This window comes from Rhinoderma darwinii, chromosome 10 (genome assembly GCF_050947455.1).
Source record: "Rhinoderma darwinii isolate aRhiDar2 chromosome 10, aRhiDar2.hap1, whole genome shotgun sequence".
Classification (NCBI taxonomy): Eukaryota; Metazoa; Chordata; class Amphibia; order Anura; family Rhinodermatidae; genus Rhinoderma; species Rhinoderma darwinii.
The window spans coordinates 29,501,316-29,516,775 of NC_134696.1; positions in this window are offsets into that span (position 1 = coordinate 29,501,316).

Genomic DNA, 15,460 nt, shown 5'->3' on the forward strand with positions numbered 1-15,460 from the left:
AACAAAAATCTCTCAGTTCCGGGTATGCTGCTGTACACTAAATAATTAGAAAACCAACTCATGATTGTGCCCTAACAGTTACTATAGGGGGTTCAGTTCATTGGTAGAAAATCTTCCCTATATAGGGATATGGAGCATATGTAAAGCAGATACTTGTAAGTTGATAATAAGTCGACACTGCAGTTGTGTCTTTTGTGTCTTTTCCAAATTCGGTCATGCCACAATAAGGAGTGTGCAGCTGTGACAGAATCCACAAGCAACATCCTCCATTGTCCAGCTGCCCTGACACTCAGTCTTACTTTACAGGATATTTCACAGGCCTTAATGCAAACAATACGGGCTTTCAAATGGGGAAATCGGATATTGAACGTTAGTGGGAAGGCAGCTGGGCACATTCTGACTTTATGCCACTCACTCACAAATATATAGGTTCATCATGCCATTTAGGAAATGGATGTAATTCATAGAATTCTGCTTAGATTAGTGACAATAAGAGTTTATGCTTTTACATGCTGCATGTAATCTTCGGCATTAGTAAAAGTACAACACAACTTTTAAAATATCACACAGATTTCTCCATTCATGTTTATAACTAAACTCACTGTTCTTCTTCTAGTTTTCTGTTACCAGAGGGCGGTGCATTTTGGGATCTGACATAATTACATTGTTAGAGCTGAGGTATAAAAGGGGCTATCTCTGACAACGCTTTTAGTAGACAAGGAGTCTAGGGTACAGTTGTGGGTCCCGAGCTGTTTTTGCCAGGAGAAGTTTCCGTTGGCCACTCATATATCCTGCTGCGGCAGCTCAGGCTCATACAGTGTGCTCACGGGCAATGGACTCCTCTTTTACATCTATGTGCCCCATTAGTACTGGTAGGGGTTGTCCTGATGCGGCAACCCCTTTAAGTCCCATGTTGAAAATTAAAGAGGTTTTTCCCACAAAACACATGTATCCCCTATCCACAGCGATGAGGAGAATGGAGGACCGAAAGTCCCCCAAAGTGCTCCATGAGTATGAAGCACTAGTACGCATGCTCAGCGAGCGCTCCATTCATTTTTATGGGACGTCCCGGACCACTTCATGGAGCACTTCGGGGGACTTTGGGTCCCCTGTTCTCCTCATCACTGGGGGTTCCAGCGGTCAGAACCCCAGCAATCACACATGAATCCCCTATTCTGTGGATAGGGGATACACGTGTTTGAGGGAAGACCCTTTTAAGATAAATTACTGTTTGTTTCCAAGAGCAACCAGCAGATTTTTAAAAGCAGCACTGTACTTGAATGAGAAAATAGACTGGATTTTTGGGAAAAGTGTTATATTGCTTTACAAGCGGTTTTCCCATGAAGTTAACCCTTTTCCATACATATAAACGTCATAGAGGGGGGTGACTCGAAGGCTATGGAACAAAATGCCATACCCAGAGCATGCTGCATTTGGTATAAAACGCCACTGACCACAAAATTGCCTCAAAAACCCCACAAACCAAAACGCAGTTGTGAGAAGTGTATTTTATATTTTAAAGTTCACAATAGACTTTAATGTAAGATCTGGCCTCACTAAAAAGCCCTGCCCTGTAAAATATTTGGTGTTAAAATATAATGAAATCCCTAAGTCTACTAAGCACTTGTTGCCAACATTTGATTTTTTTTTCCAGAGACACCTAGGGTGTGACTTCTTTGGTGGGTGTGTAGTATGGGGGGTGTCTTATCTGGTGGGTGTGGCTAATTGGGCGTGGCTTTCTTCCCAGAATTTCTGCATACAAATAAACAAACACAAATTTCTGCATTAGTTTGTCTGACAACTACTATGGTGGTCGGTATCTCTCTGGTTATATACAGGCAGGAGATGTCTCACTTCTTCAGTAGGGCTAGGGGATATGTCCTGACCACTACTGGTAGGGTAAAAGCCAGCATAGATAGTGCCACACTCAGTGACCCTTGTAGATGGTGCCCCATACTGCTCTCAGTAGATAGTGCCCCACACTGCCCCCTGTAGATACTGCCACACACTGCTTCCTGTAGATAGTGCCACACAGCCCCCATGATAGTGCCACAGTGCCCTCTTTAGATAGTGACACACACACCCTTTTTAGATAGTGCCACAGTGCCCTCTGTAGATAGAGCCACACAGCCCCCCGTGTAGATGGTGCCACACAAACCCCATCTAGATGGTGCTACAGTGCCCTCTGTAGGTAATGCCACAGTGCCCTCTGTAGGTAATGCCACAGTGCCCTCTGTAGATAATGCCACAGTGCCCTCTGTAGATAATGCCACAGTGCCCTCTGTAGATAATGCCACAGTGCCCTCTGTAGATAATTCCACAGTACCCTCTGTAGATAATGCCACAGTGCCCTCTGTAGATAGTGCCACACACCCCCTGTATATAGTGCCGCACACCCCCTGTAGATAATGCCAGAGCCCTAGCTAGATGGTGGCACACGTTCCCCCTGTAGACAGTGCTGCATGCCCCCCCGTAGGCGGTGCAGCACGGCTCCCCTGTAGATGGTGCCAAATGCCCCCCATGTAAATGGTGCCGCATGGCCCCCCTGTAGATGGTACTGCACCCCCCCTGTAGATGGTGCTGCATGGCCCCCCTTTAGATGGTGCCGCATGCCCCCCCTCTAGATGGTGCCACATGGCACCCTGTAGATGGTGCCGCACGGCCCCCCTGTAGATGGTGCCACACAGCCTCCCCTGTAGAAGGTGCCTTCTATAAATGCCACAGTGCCCCCTGTAGATAATGCCACAAAACCCCTTGTAGATAATGCCACAGTGCCCTCTGTAAATAGTGCCACACACCCCCTTGTAGATAGTGCCACACACCCCCTTGTAGTTAGAGCTACACACACCCTTGTAGATAGTGCCACCTCCCCCCCATAAATAGCACCACACCCCCCTGTACATAGCACCATTGGGGCTCCCTCTGGGAGTGGAATCCCCAGCCAGAGCGTTGCCGATGCTCTAGCCGGGGATTCCTCTCTTAGGGGCTACCTCTAGGAGCGGAATCCCCGCTCACAGCGTCGGCAACGCCCTGGCCGGGGTTTCCGGTCCAGGAGGAGCCCCTGATGTCACTGTCCATATATGGACTGGGATGTCTGGCGCTCCCTCTAGGAGCGTAATCCCCAGCCAGAGTGTCGGCAACGCTCCAGGAGGAGTGAATGGCAGATACATCCGGAGGACGCAGATACAATTGAATATTGCAGTTGCCGGGACACGTCTGTGACAGTAATTTGCCGGGATTGTCTCTGTAAATTCGGGACAGTCCCAGCGAATTTGGGACTGTTGGCAACTATGCTTGTAGCAGTGCCACATAGAAAAAAATAAAGCATGTGAACTATGGTAGAGATATGTAACATGGCCTTTTGAAATGCTTCTGAAAATTATTGAATTGAAGGGCAAATTTATGGAAAGTGAAAACCAGGAAACGTGAAATGTGGATTTGAACAAATTCTTATTACAATTTATTGCAACCAAGGTGCACAGAACTTATCATTAAGGCCTTGTTCACAAAGGGCAGAATTGCTGCAGATTTTGCCTGTATTTTTCAAACCAAGACCAGAAATGGAACCTAAACAGAAGAAATATAAAAAAGGAAGGCCTTATAGGTCAGCTCTCCTGGATCCAATTATGGTTTTGGCTTAAAAAAATGCATGCAAAATCTGCGCTGTATGAACAAGGCCTAAAGGTATTTTTTATTGAGAACATCTAAAACTGACATTGTCTCTGCCCTGACATTACAATTGTGATATCCGAGGAAATTAAAGTAATTACTCATCCGCTGAAGAAAGCAGAAAAGAAACAAATTAAAATAGTTTAGTATAAAGTCGTCTGAAGAATGTGATTAACATGAAATGAATATAGGCTAAGTTCACTGCTCCCTCAGTTTTTTTTTATTTATTAAAGCGCTTCTCTACCCAAATAATAAAACTAATATATCCCCACGAATATTCCTTTTCTCCTCTGTACAGTATTTCACTGTTTAGACCAGCAATTCCTACTACGCAACATTTATCGGCATACAAGATACACTCCCTGCTCTCTCCTTTTCCTTTCCTCATTTTATTGGGACGTACTCCTACATTAATAAAAAGATAACTCTGTCTATATCTCTTTCTATATCTCTTTCTTGGATTGTATGTGGGGGACTGAGCTAATGAATTTCATGGATTACAATTACTAATGAATCACAATCTGTGAGGGATTTGCTACAGATGTTGTACCTGGGTGAGGTGCTCCAGGATGAGTTTCTCAAAATTCTGTAATCTCTAAGGGTATGTTCACACGGCGGGGGTCCGTAACGGCTGAAATTACGGGGATGTTTCAGCCTGAAAACATCCCCGTAATTTCAGCCGTACCGGCATGTGCAGGCGCTTGAACGCCGCGTCAATTACGGCCGTAATTAGCGCTGCTATTCATTGGAGTCAATGAATAGCGGCTCCAATTACGGCCAAAGAAGTGACAGGTCACTTCTTTGACGCGGGCGTCTAGTTACGCGCCGTCATTTGACAGCGGCGCGTAAATATACGCCTCGTGTGAACAGACAAACGTCTGCCCATTGCTTTCAATGGGCAGATGTTTGTCAGCGCTATTGAGGCGCTATTTTCAGACGTAATTCGGGGCCAAAACGCCCGAATTACGTCCGTAAATAGGCCGTGTGAACATACCCTAAGCCTTCCCTAATGTCTACAGACTGACCAGTCTAACTGTTTGTGTGGCCTTCTGCAGAGGAAGAGGAGACGTGAAACCCTCTAGTTGGTGAGCAGCACATTATGATGTTAATTGCTGACTCTGAGAGAAATATTAACAAATGATATTACATTTATAACTAGCAAAACAGACTATAGAACAAAACATATCATATGGCAGACAGATGAATAAATATTTAATATGCAAAACATTATCATTTCGCATAGTGAGAGGCAGCTGAGGGAACAACTTTATTGTGTTGTGATTGATCCTTTCTCATTATTTCATTAAAAAGAAGTTGGGACATATGTAAGATACTAAGTAAAAATTGTATAAGTAGAGTAGGGAATAAAGACTTAAGGTCCCACAATGCTTTTGCAGATTCTGTATATATTGTATTGCTACTTGGGGGTTTGTAGTCTACTGATGTATATGGACAGGCATTGGGGGAGGGTTTAAAATTCCTTCAGAATCCCCCAATGGGCTGTGATTGCTCAGTTCTGATAATAACATTGTAGACCTATGCCCAGGCTAACCTACATGCAATGAGCATTAAAGGCTATGGGCACCTTTAACATGGAAAAAATAATTTTAACATATGATAGTGCTTACCTGGAGTTAAAAAAGTTGCACAAATCTTAATTTCTTCATTCTTTTTCAGACCGTCTGAATTGCAACCTATTCCTAGTTTCTGACTTTTCTCAGGTGGATGTGTCCCTCCGAGTAATATATGCTGAATGTGAGCTCTGTGAATCCAGAATGCTGATGACTTCACTAGCTATGCATCAGCACAGCTTAATTCCTGTGCTGCTTTCCCCTTTCCACAGCCTCTAAGGGATCTCCCTCTTGCTGACAGACATTGATGTTGAGTGTGTGATTTCCACCTGCCTTCTGCTGTAGGTGAGCTCCTCTCCCTTAACACAGATACACTGCATGTGTGATTCACCCCCTCTCCCTTTGTGCTTTCCTCCCTATCTAAACTCTGATTCAGTACGGTTTGTGAGATCTGTCCCTCCGTGAACACTAGGATGCTTTTCCCCCTCTCCACACTCTGTTCTGCCTTATGCAAACTCCTCAACCTCTCTGCTGCTTTCTCTAACTCTGAGAGAAGAGTGGGGAAAAGCAGAGACCACACAGTTTGTTGTTAATAATTTAGAAAGCATTTTTAAAAACTGTTCCTTTGTTGCAATACTGTGAGCCTTATTCTTAAAAATATGGCAATAAGCTTACCTCTTTTGTAAAAAAAAAATTAAAATATGTCACAGCTATAATCCTAGAAAATTGCGAAAAGCATTCAAAAATGTGGCGCATGCTTTGAGCCTCAAGCTTTCCAATGTACTTACACCACTATAGGTACATTAATACATGTGTTCCAATTGTTAAAAACTGTATATCTTCTAGTAGGGGAGCGTGTAACCGGAATTGCTTTACTGCTCTTCCCATGTCCTCTGTTGTCGTTTTTGTCTACCCCACTTGTCACAGAGGCAGATTGAGAAAAGGTTGTATATTAGAGAGCTGCGCCTCCTCCCATATTTCACTAGAGTACGCAGCCTTTCAATAGTAACATATTTACCTGATTAGAAATATAGAACAAGCACAATATTACTGTAGGTCCAATTTTCACGTATCACAATCCAAGTGATGTCTTAGTCACTGTTTAGGAATGGAGGAATGAGGAGACATGTTTTGAATTGACTAAATCCTTAGACTTATATCGCACTCAGAATAGGCTTACTACCAAATGCCAAGCTTGAAGTGCGAGTTATGTTTTCAATTTACCATTGATATGTGTCTTAAACAAATCCAGGAATCCCTCCTCATCTGTGGCCATGGCAGAATATGCAACTCTTACAGGATTTGGGGCCTAAGCCCCCTGATGTCACATGTCATTTATGTTATTAATAAAAACCATATACCCTATTTGAAACACTTATAGGAAAGCACGAACTACGGTCTATTCATATAGATGCATGTAAGAGTGAAATATTTATGTATATATTCTTGTCTCAATGAGTGACTTGAGTATAGCATTACCACATGTTTTTTTTTCATAGATTAATAGCAATATCATGCTGCCAGTGCCAGATATTCAGGGGGACATTAATCAAGCCAAACCAATATTACCCAATATTACCTACTTAAAGGGTAACTAAACTTTCAAAAAACTTCTGACATCATAGTGACATGTCAGAAGTTAAGTCGGTTAAGTTTCGAGCACTGAGACTCCCACCAATCACTAAAACAAAGCGGCAGAAATGCTCGGGTGAGCGCTGAGCCACTTCATTTCAGATCGGCTTTTCTCGGAAAGCCGAGCAATTGGCGTATGGGCTCAAAGGAAGTCTATGAGCCCGTACACCAATTGCTCGGCTTTACTAGAAAAGCTGATCAGAAACTAAGCGCTTCTGCTGCTTCGTTTTAGCGATCGGTGGGAGACTTAGGTCACTATGACATGTCAGAAGTTTGAAAGTTTAGTTGCCCTTTAACACAGGAGGAAGTTCAGCTGCATCTGAGCAAATTAAATAATGATAAAATCCCTAGCTTAGACAGCATTTATCCATGGGTATTAAAGGACTCGGTAATGGACAGACCATTGTATCTCCTCTTTTTATACTCAGTGATACAGAATTGGAGGGCATGTCTGATACCAATATTTAAGAAGGGTAAAAAGGTGGAACCGAGTAACTATCGTCCAGTAAATTTGACATGTGTGGTATGTAAAATTTTTGATGGTATTCTAAGAGATGAACTGCAAAAGTGTATAGCGGAGAATAGTCTAATAACTGGTAACCAGCATTAATTCATGAAAAACAGGTCTTGCCTAACCAGCATGCTCTGTTTCTATGAGAAGGTAAGTGCAAATCTGGATGTTGGACATGCTGCTGATGTGATGTATCTGAACTTTGCAAAAGCATTTGATACTGTACCATACAACAATCATGTACTGATGCTACAGAGGCAGGGACTGGGGGACAATGTACGCACATGGGTAAAGAATTGGTTAAATTCGTTTTTTAGCCAGTTAAAATTGATGGCCAATGCTCAGGATAGGCGATCAATAGCTGATGGGTCGGGGTCTGACTCCCAGGACCCCAGCCGTTCAGCTGTTTTGAAGGGGCTGCAGCGCTTCTACTTGCTCACTGTGAATCTTCGACACACCATTCGCGGCAATTCACAGGTATTGCAGCCTTTTCTCCCATATCAGTGCCAAACAAAGTGCACTCGGTGCTAGCCACAATGCCCCTGATGTCAGCCAAAATTACCTCGTAACTAGGACAGCCCCAATGCCCACAGAGCCAGCCCCAATACCTCTACAAAAATAACGGCAACAATGCTCTCAATGTTAATTACAGTGCCCCCAGCCACAGTATTCCCAGCAGGCCAACTCCCCCAGTTAGCCACAGTGACCCAGTGTCAGTCATAGTTCCCCCAGTACCAGCTACAGTGCCCCTGTCAGCTAGTGTCCTAAGTCTATAGTGACCCTAGTGTCTGCCGCAGTGCCTTAAACCACAGTACCTCTAGTGTTAGCCACATTGCTCACAGTATGGCTTTGTTTACATCTGTGTTGGAGGCTCCATTAGGGAGCTCCATCTCAGATACGGCAGAGATTACCGGAGATTATTGGAGAAAATAGCGCAGCATGCTACGCTATTGTCTCTGGTAAAACAACGGACAACCCGACGGACAGCCGACGGAACACATTAAAGTCAATGGGTTCTGTTGGCCGCCGGTGGTGTCCGTCGTGCAACAGAAAATGTTATCTCCGTTATTTCCCTTTTCTGGTCCTCTGATGGAGAAGAACAACGGAACACACCGACGCAGGGGTGAGCGAAGCCTAAGCCAAGGTACCCCTGAGTACTCACTACCGTCAGAAGCTCTGTTCATAGCCTCCGTCAATAGTTCTGAGATATTAGACAATTATTCTTCCCATCTAAACGTCGGACACCACAACAAACCCTATTATAGTCAAGGGTGTCCGTCAGGCACCGTTGGTGTCTGGTGTGTGCTGGATCAAATCATGATGGCGATGTGAGCAGATCAAACAATCCCAGCACAATGCCCCCAGTCAGCCACCATAGTCTTGCTTGCTCCACTCACCTGCTGCTTTCGTCTGCAACAAGAAGAAAATTACAAGCATGTTCCCTCACGTGTCTCACTACTCGTCTTTGTGTTGATCTGCCCTGATCTGTGATAGATTGCTTCTGCTGGAATACAAGTGTGACATCCTAAGACAGAGGGACAATGCCGGTAACCCTGAATGCTTGGGGCACCTGACCGGCATAACTAAACTTTTTATTTAAGGAAAAACTACCTGTGAGTTCATGTAGAAGGTGTTACACCAGCCTTAATAATTGTCACCTAAGAAAATCCTTAAAAACATTTTTAACAACTTGGTTTTTATTTTACACCGTAAGAACGAGATATCAATACGTTTTCATCAGTGTAAGGCTATATTCAGACAAACGTGTGCGAAATCGGCCATGAAAAATGGAAGTTTTTCACGTCCGATTTGCACCCGTGCGGGTCCCATTTTCCCAGATCCTTCATAGACTTGAGTCTATTGAGGGATCTGTGAAAACAGACAATAATTGGACAAGTCCTATTTTTCACTTGCCCTTTGCACAGTCTGTTAAAACAACGGCAGTGTGAACAGCCCCGTAGAAATACAAGCCGTGTGACGGTCATTAAAATGACGTTTGTCACACAGAGTACTTATACGTACATTCAGGGGCGTAACTAGGAAAGACTGGGCCCCATAGCAAACTTTTGACTGGGGCCCCCCCTCTGCTGGGTATTACACAACCCCCCCCCCTTGTAGATAGTGCCTCCCTATAGATTCCACCACACAGCGCCCCCCTGTAGATAACGCCATACAGCCCCACCTGTAGATAACGCCATACAGTCCACCCTGTAGATAACGCCATACAGAACCCCTCTGTAGATAACGTCATATAGCCCCCCCCCCCAAAAAAAAAACGGCCTATAGTTTGTCCTACAAAAGACATGCATCCCCTATCCACAGGATAGGGCATACATGTGTGATTGCTGGCAGCGATCAGGAGAACGGGGGACCGAAAGTCCCCCGAAGTTCTCCATGACTAACCTCGGACTTCCGGCGTTCAATAAAAATGAAAGGAGCGCTGGTCACGCATGCGCACAAGCACGACCGGCGCTCCATTCATTTCTACGGAGCTGCCGACACAGACCCCGGAAGTCCGAGGTTTGTCATGGAGAACTTAGGGGGGACTTTCGGTCCCCCGTTCTTCTCATCGCTACCAGCGATCCCACATGTATCCCCTATCCTGTGGATAGGGGATTCATGTCTTTTGTAGGAACAACCCCTTCAGTGGCGTCGCGCTGTAGCAGCCATAGCGGCTGCTAGCGGAGCCTGCGGCCATGGGAGGGGGCCGTGCCGGCGGGTGCCACGGGCCCCCTCATGCTGCAGGCCCCGTAGAAGTCTCTACAGCTGCTATAGCGGTAGTTACGCCACTGCGTATAGGTTTGTACGGCGTAAAACTACAGCTCCCAGCATGGCCGGAACAATGGTAAGGATATGCTGGGAGATGCGGTTTCACAAAAAAAATCCTATCACCATCATCTCGCTGCAGATCATACAGTGACTACAATACTGATTAAAGGCAGAATAAACATTTACATTAAGTGACTCACCGGTGACGTCTCAGATTCTAGTTCTTTTCTTCTCCCTCCGGTTCAGGCATCAATGATGGATTTCTCCCGGCCATGACCATTTCTGCAGTTTTCCGCTCAGATGTCTTCAGCTTCTCACTTTTAAAACATTTCTGCACCTATAAACAAAGTTAAAATTCTCAACACATCTAAATATAACTGTCACACACACACACACACACACACACACACACACACACACACACACACACACACACACCGTGCCCCCTGTAGATAGTGCCCACATAGAAGCCCATGTAGATAGTGCCCACATATGGACTCCAGAGCTGCAAGGTAATAGTGCTAACCACTGAGCCACCGTGCTGCCCTACATATAGCTTCCCCTATAGTTAGTGCTCCACGTATAGCCCACCTCTGTAGATAGTGTCTCACAAATAGCTCCCCCTGTATATAGTGTCCCACATATAGCCCACCCCTGTAGACTGCACTACATATAACCACCCTGTTGCTAGTGCCCCACAGGTAACCCACCCCTGTATATAGTGCCCCACATATAGACCCCCCCTGTATATAGTGGCCCACATATAGACCCCCCCTGTATATAGTGCCCCACATATAGACCCCCCTGTATATAGTGCCCCACATATAGACCCCCCTGTATATAGTGGCCCACATATAGACCCCCTGTATATAATGGCCCACATATAGAACCCCCTGTATATAATGGCCAACATATAGAGCCCCCTGTATATAATGGCCCACATATAGAGCCCCCTGTATATAGTGGTCCACACCCCCACATATAGACCCCCCTGTAGCTACTGCCCCACATATAGACCCCCCTGTAGCTACTGCCCCACATATAGACCCCCTATATATAATAGCCCACATAAAGATGACCCCCCCCCCCCCACTATAGATAATGCCATTCACATTTTTATGAGGGAAAAAAAACAAAAAACTTGACATACTCACATGATCCCGTTCCCACGCTGTTCACTGGCGATGCAGACATGCTCTCTTCTGAGCATGTCTGCAGGAGCTGAACGAGTGTCCTCCAATGACGCTGATTGGCGGGGCAGACTGACTTGCCTCGCCAATCAGCACCTTCCAAGCATGGAAGCGGCGCGATGATGTCATCGCGCCGCTAGCCAATCAGTGTAATTGTAAGGCACTGGATGGTCAGGCACGGAACATGCCCGGCCATTCAGTGCTAATACATGTATTTGGCTGCCGCTAGCACTGGGGCCCCCTCCGGTGCTAGCGACACCTACAGGCATGAGAGGGCCTTTGTAAGGCTCGGCGTCGCGGGCCCCACAGTAGCGGCGCTACCGCTGTAGCAGCCATAACGGCTGCTAGCGGCGCCACCGGGCATTTGAGTGGGCGTGTCGGCTGGCGGCACGGGCCCCCTCAAGCCCCGGGCCCCGTAGCAGCCGCTACTGCTGCTACCGCGGTAGTTACGCCACTGCGTACATTTGAATAAGCCCTAATACAAACATCTTACTGGCTGCTACTGTGTCTGCCATATTTACAGCTATAACCCTCTTTCTCGAATAGTTGACGTTGCTGCAATAATAATTTTGTTAGGTTTGTATAAATATAGCATCGGCGTAGAACAGTAATATTTTTTCCAACATATGGAAGTCACCTTGTTTGTACTCTCAGTTGTCAAGCAAACATTTTATTATAACCATAAACTGCAGCTTTCATTACCCAGGAGATTATAAACTATGTCACTACCAGGAGGACACTGACAGAAGTGGCGGAGGTCACACAGACATGCAGATGGAACGTCGCTGTATAATAATATATTGGACTCTGTCCAGTCCCTAAATTCTTCAGCACCAGTAAAGTCTCATAGTGTTCCAGATGTACACAGCCATAGACCTACATTTCTTCTATATTTTTCAAACAATCCATTGAATCAGCCTTGTAAATGTGGTGCAGTAGGCTAGGCATATCATCTACTATGGGATCCCATAGCTAAAGTTGTCCACTGTCCACCTCTTCAGCTAAGGGGGTGCTGGTGGTGGGGAATATGGCAGCTACCTAAACGAGTGAGGGCATAAGCGAGAGTTTGAGAGTGCAGGTGAATAGAGAGAACCAAAAGATTAATGGAAGGAGCAAGAGACAAAAATGGTTGAAGAACTCATTGAAAAAAACCTTTGCCCCTATTCTTGGCAGATCATACAAAGTGCCTTAGCCAGCAGAGGGCAACAATGAGCAGTAGAATGCTCCGCCCAATGTCTTTAGCATTTAAACCTGACATTATGGAGGACTTCTATAACATTAGCATGATGTCCTAATACAATTATTTTAGTGGGCACAATTGCCTGCACAAATGAGCCTTCAAAAGTGGCAACCATCTCAGTCAATGTGGCCAAGCATTAGCTGAGTCCTAGCATGTGGCTCTGGCTTTACTGTTTCTAGGGAGTCATCGGCAATATCACATAATTCTTCTCAGCTAGTCAGGAGCACTGTAACTTTAAAGAATCCGGAGGTGCTTGTTTTTAGCTATCCCTTTTAACCTTTTTGGGGGACGTTTACTGTGTGCAAGTACTCAGTTGTATAGCTCTACTAGGTCATCGTGCTAATATTTCGTGTTTAAAAAAAGTCAAGTCATGGCCAGGTACGCTGCATGACCCTACATGACACAACCCATTAAGAGTCTAACAAGGGAGATCTAAGAATGCCCACTGAACAGAAGCTGTATGCTGCTTCTACCATTCAGGTGAATTGGGTGGAAGGTTGGGTGCATCAAGAGGAGAACCTTGTCTGTCAGGGGCTCTTCTGCAATTAGCATCGCTGAGAAATGTGAACTGCCCCTTAGGCACCAGGACCTGGGTACAACTGTTACCTCTGCACCCTCTATAGCTACACCATTGCTTGTGGTAGTAAAGGATTTCCCAGATTCTATAAGTACCAATTGAATGTTCATATTTGGCAGCTTTCCATAGATAATTACAATTAATTTTTCTGCTTCAAGCAAACTGATTAATTCTAAGGCCACTTTCTTAGGAAGCCAATTAACCCAAGTATGTTTTGGGAATGTAGGAGGAAAGGGAAGCACAGGGAGGAAACCCACAAGAGCAAAGGGAGAAAAATGCATCCAGATGTCCCCCTGGTCAGTTTGAGCCCATTAATTTTTGTGGCACCCAGAAAATTATTACATTTGCATTCTATCAAATGAAATTCTGACTATTAGGGTTAAGATGACTTAATACTGGCCGCACAGAACTAGGATTGCACCGCATTTTGATGGTGACATGTGATGGGTGAAGTTTGACACTTACTCATTCTCTTGCATTGCGTTCCTGAGATGCTTCAGAAGCACATATTTCCCATGATGACACCTGCTAACTACAGACACTGGTTGTACAACCTCAGGATCTGTCCAGCAACAATAAAGGAAACAAACAGTGGTTCACAGAAGATTAGTGGTAATAGATGACGTCCTGTAACATATTTGCAATGCTGGATGGGTGCTTTTAATTGCCGTACTAGTCCAGCTGTGACTTTTTTTTTACCTTGCAATGTAATGAGCAATCACAGTTTGGATTGTGCTCATGTCTGTGAGATTTAGATAGCTGACACATTAACTCACAGTGACACCTCATTACCAGATATCGCTCCCTGGTCTAGCTATTTCTTGATACATTTCCGAATGCTTTGTACTGGTAGTTCATTTTCAGCACTGATCCACAGGAGAATAGGAGGAGACCACCAAGTCGATTCCAATCCCAGCCAGAGCCAAGATTTAATTCCAGGCCTTATCTGGCTAAAGCCTTTGATTCGAATATAAGATGCCTAATAGAGGTCATCCAAACATGTGTGCCACTAATTTATTGTAATTATATGTCATGAAAAGAACTCCTTGGAATTCTGTCAAATTCAATACTTCATGGACCTCTTCATAAAAACTTTGTGTTCTAGAAAATTGGAATTATGATCTTTATTTGATATAGAAGTGGATTTCAACCCATATTCTTCTCATCTTTTGGAACCCTGCCTCTTTCAATCGCTAACTCAGTGGTGACCAACTTGACATAATGTGGGGGCTTGAAATGTGGCCCTTTACTCCTCTAAAGGGCCAAACAACATTCAGCCAGTGTGGGGTCAAGGTGACACAAACCTATTACTTTTTAACAAAGCTTGTATTTGTTACAGGTGTTTTCTTCACATACTGTATCTAGCTTAAAAAAAAAAAAGTTTGGACTCTAAAAACAGACTAGCTCTTCTGTTCTTTTTAGCCTACAACCGAACGACATGACTAATATTTTCGGGAAGGCAGCTGTGCTATGAATTTGCCTTCCTTGGGAACCACACATGAGTCAAATGGGGGCCAAATGCAGGCCCTGGGCCGCCAGTTAGACATCACTGCTCTATCTCCTTGACTTTCCTCACCCACCTCCTGACTCTTATATTGGGTTATATTGAGTCTGTCTTACTAAATGCAGCCAAAGACATAAAGGTTTTTCTAATGATAGACACAATGAGTGTAAAGATTTGTCCTATGATACAACGAGAGATGAGTGAATCTATAAAAATTAGTTTGATGATGGGTGAATTCTTATTACACGGCCATATTTCCCTTATATAAGAAAATGGAGGCTAAAATGTTTTAATACAAATCTCTATTTCAGCCTCCATTGTATTCTATGGGGGATATTTAGTTCTGTAATAGTAAATTCAGCCATCAGTAAAACAGCTGCAAAGCAAATTTTCACAGATTCGCTCATCTCTACGGTCCATAATAAGAATTTATAGCAAACAAAACGTGAAAACTTTATTAACATGTTTTTGGACATATTTTAAGTTTTTTATTTAGCTTTCATTTTGCACTCACGTAATAAACATTAATTTATTTACTTAATTGACCCTTACATGGTATGGATATTTTTTGCAGTTAATGGCAGGTGAGTCACAATAAAAAATATTTCAGGGCATTAAAGGGTTTATCCGGATTTTTAAAATTGATGGCCTATCCTCAGGAGAGTCCATCAATATTTGATCGGTGGGGGTCCGACTGTCGGCACTCCCGCCGATCAGCTGTTTGAAGTGGCCGCGGTGCTCATACCATTCTAATATTGATGGCCTATCCTAAGGCTAGGCCATCAATTTTAATAACC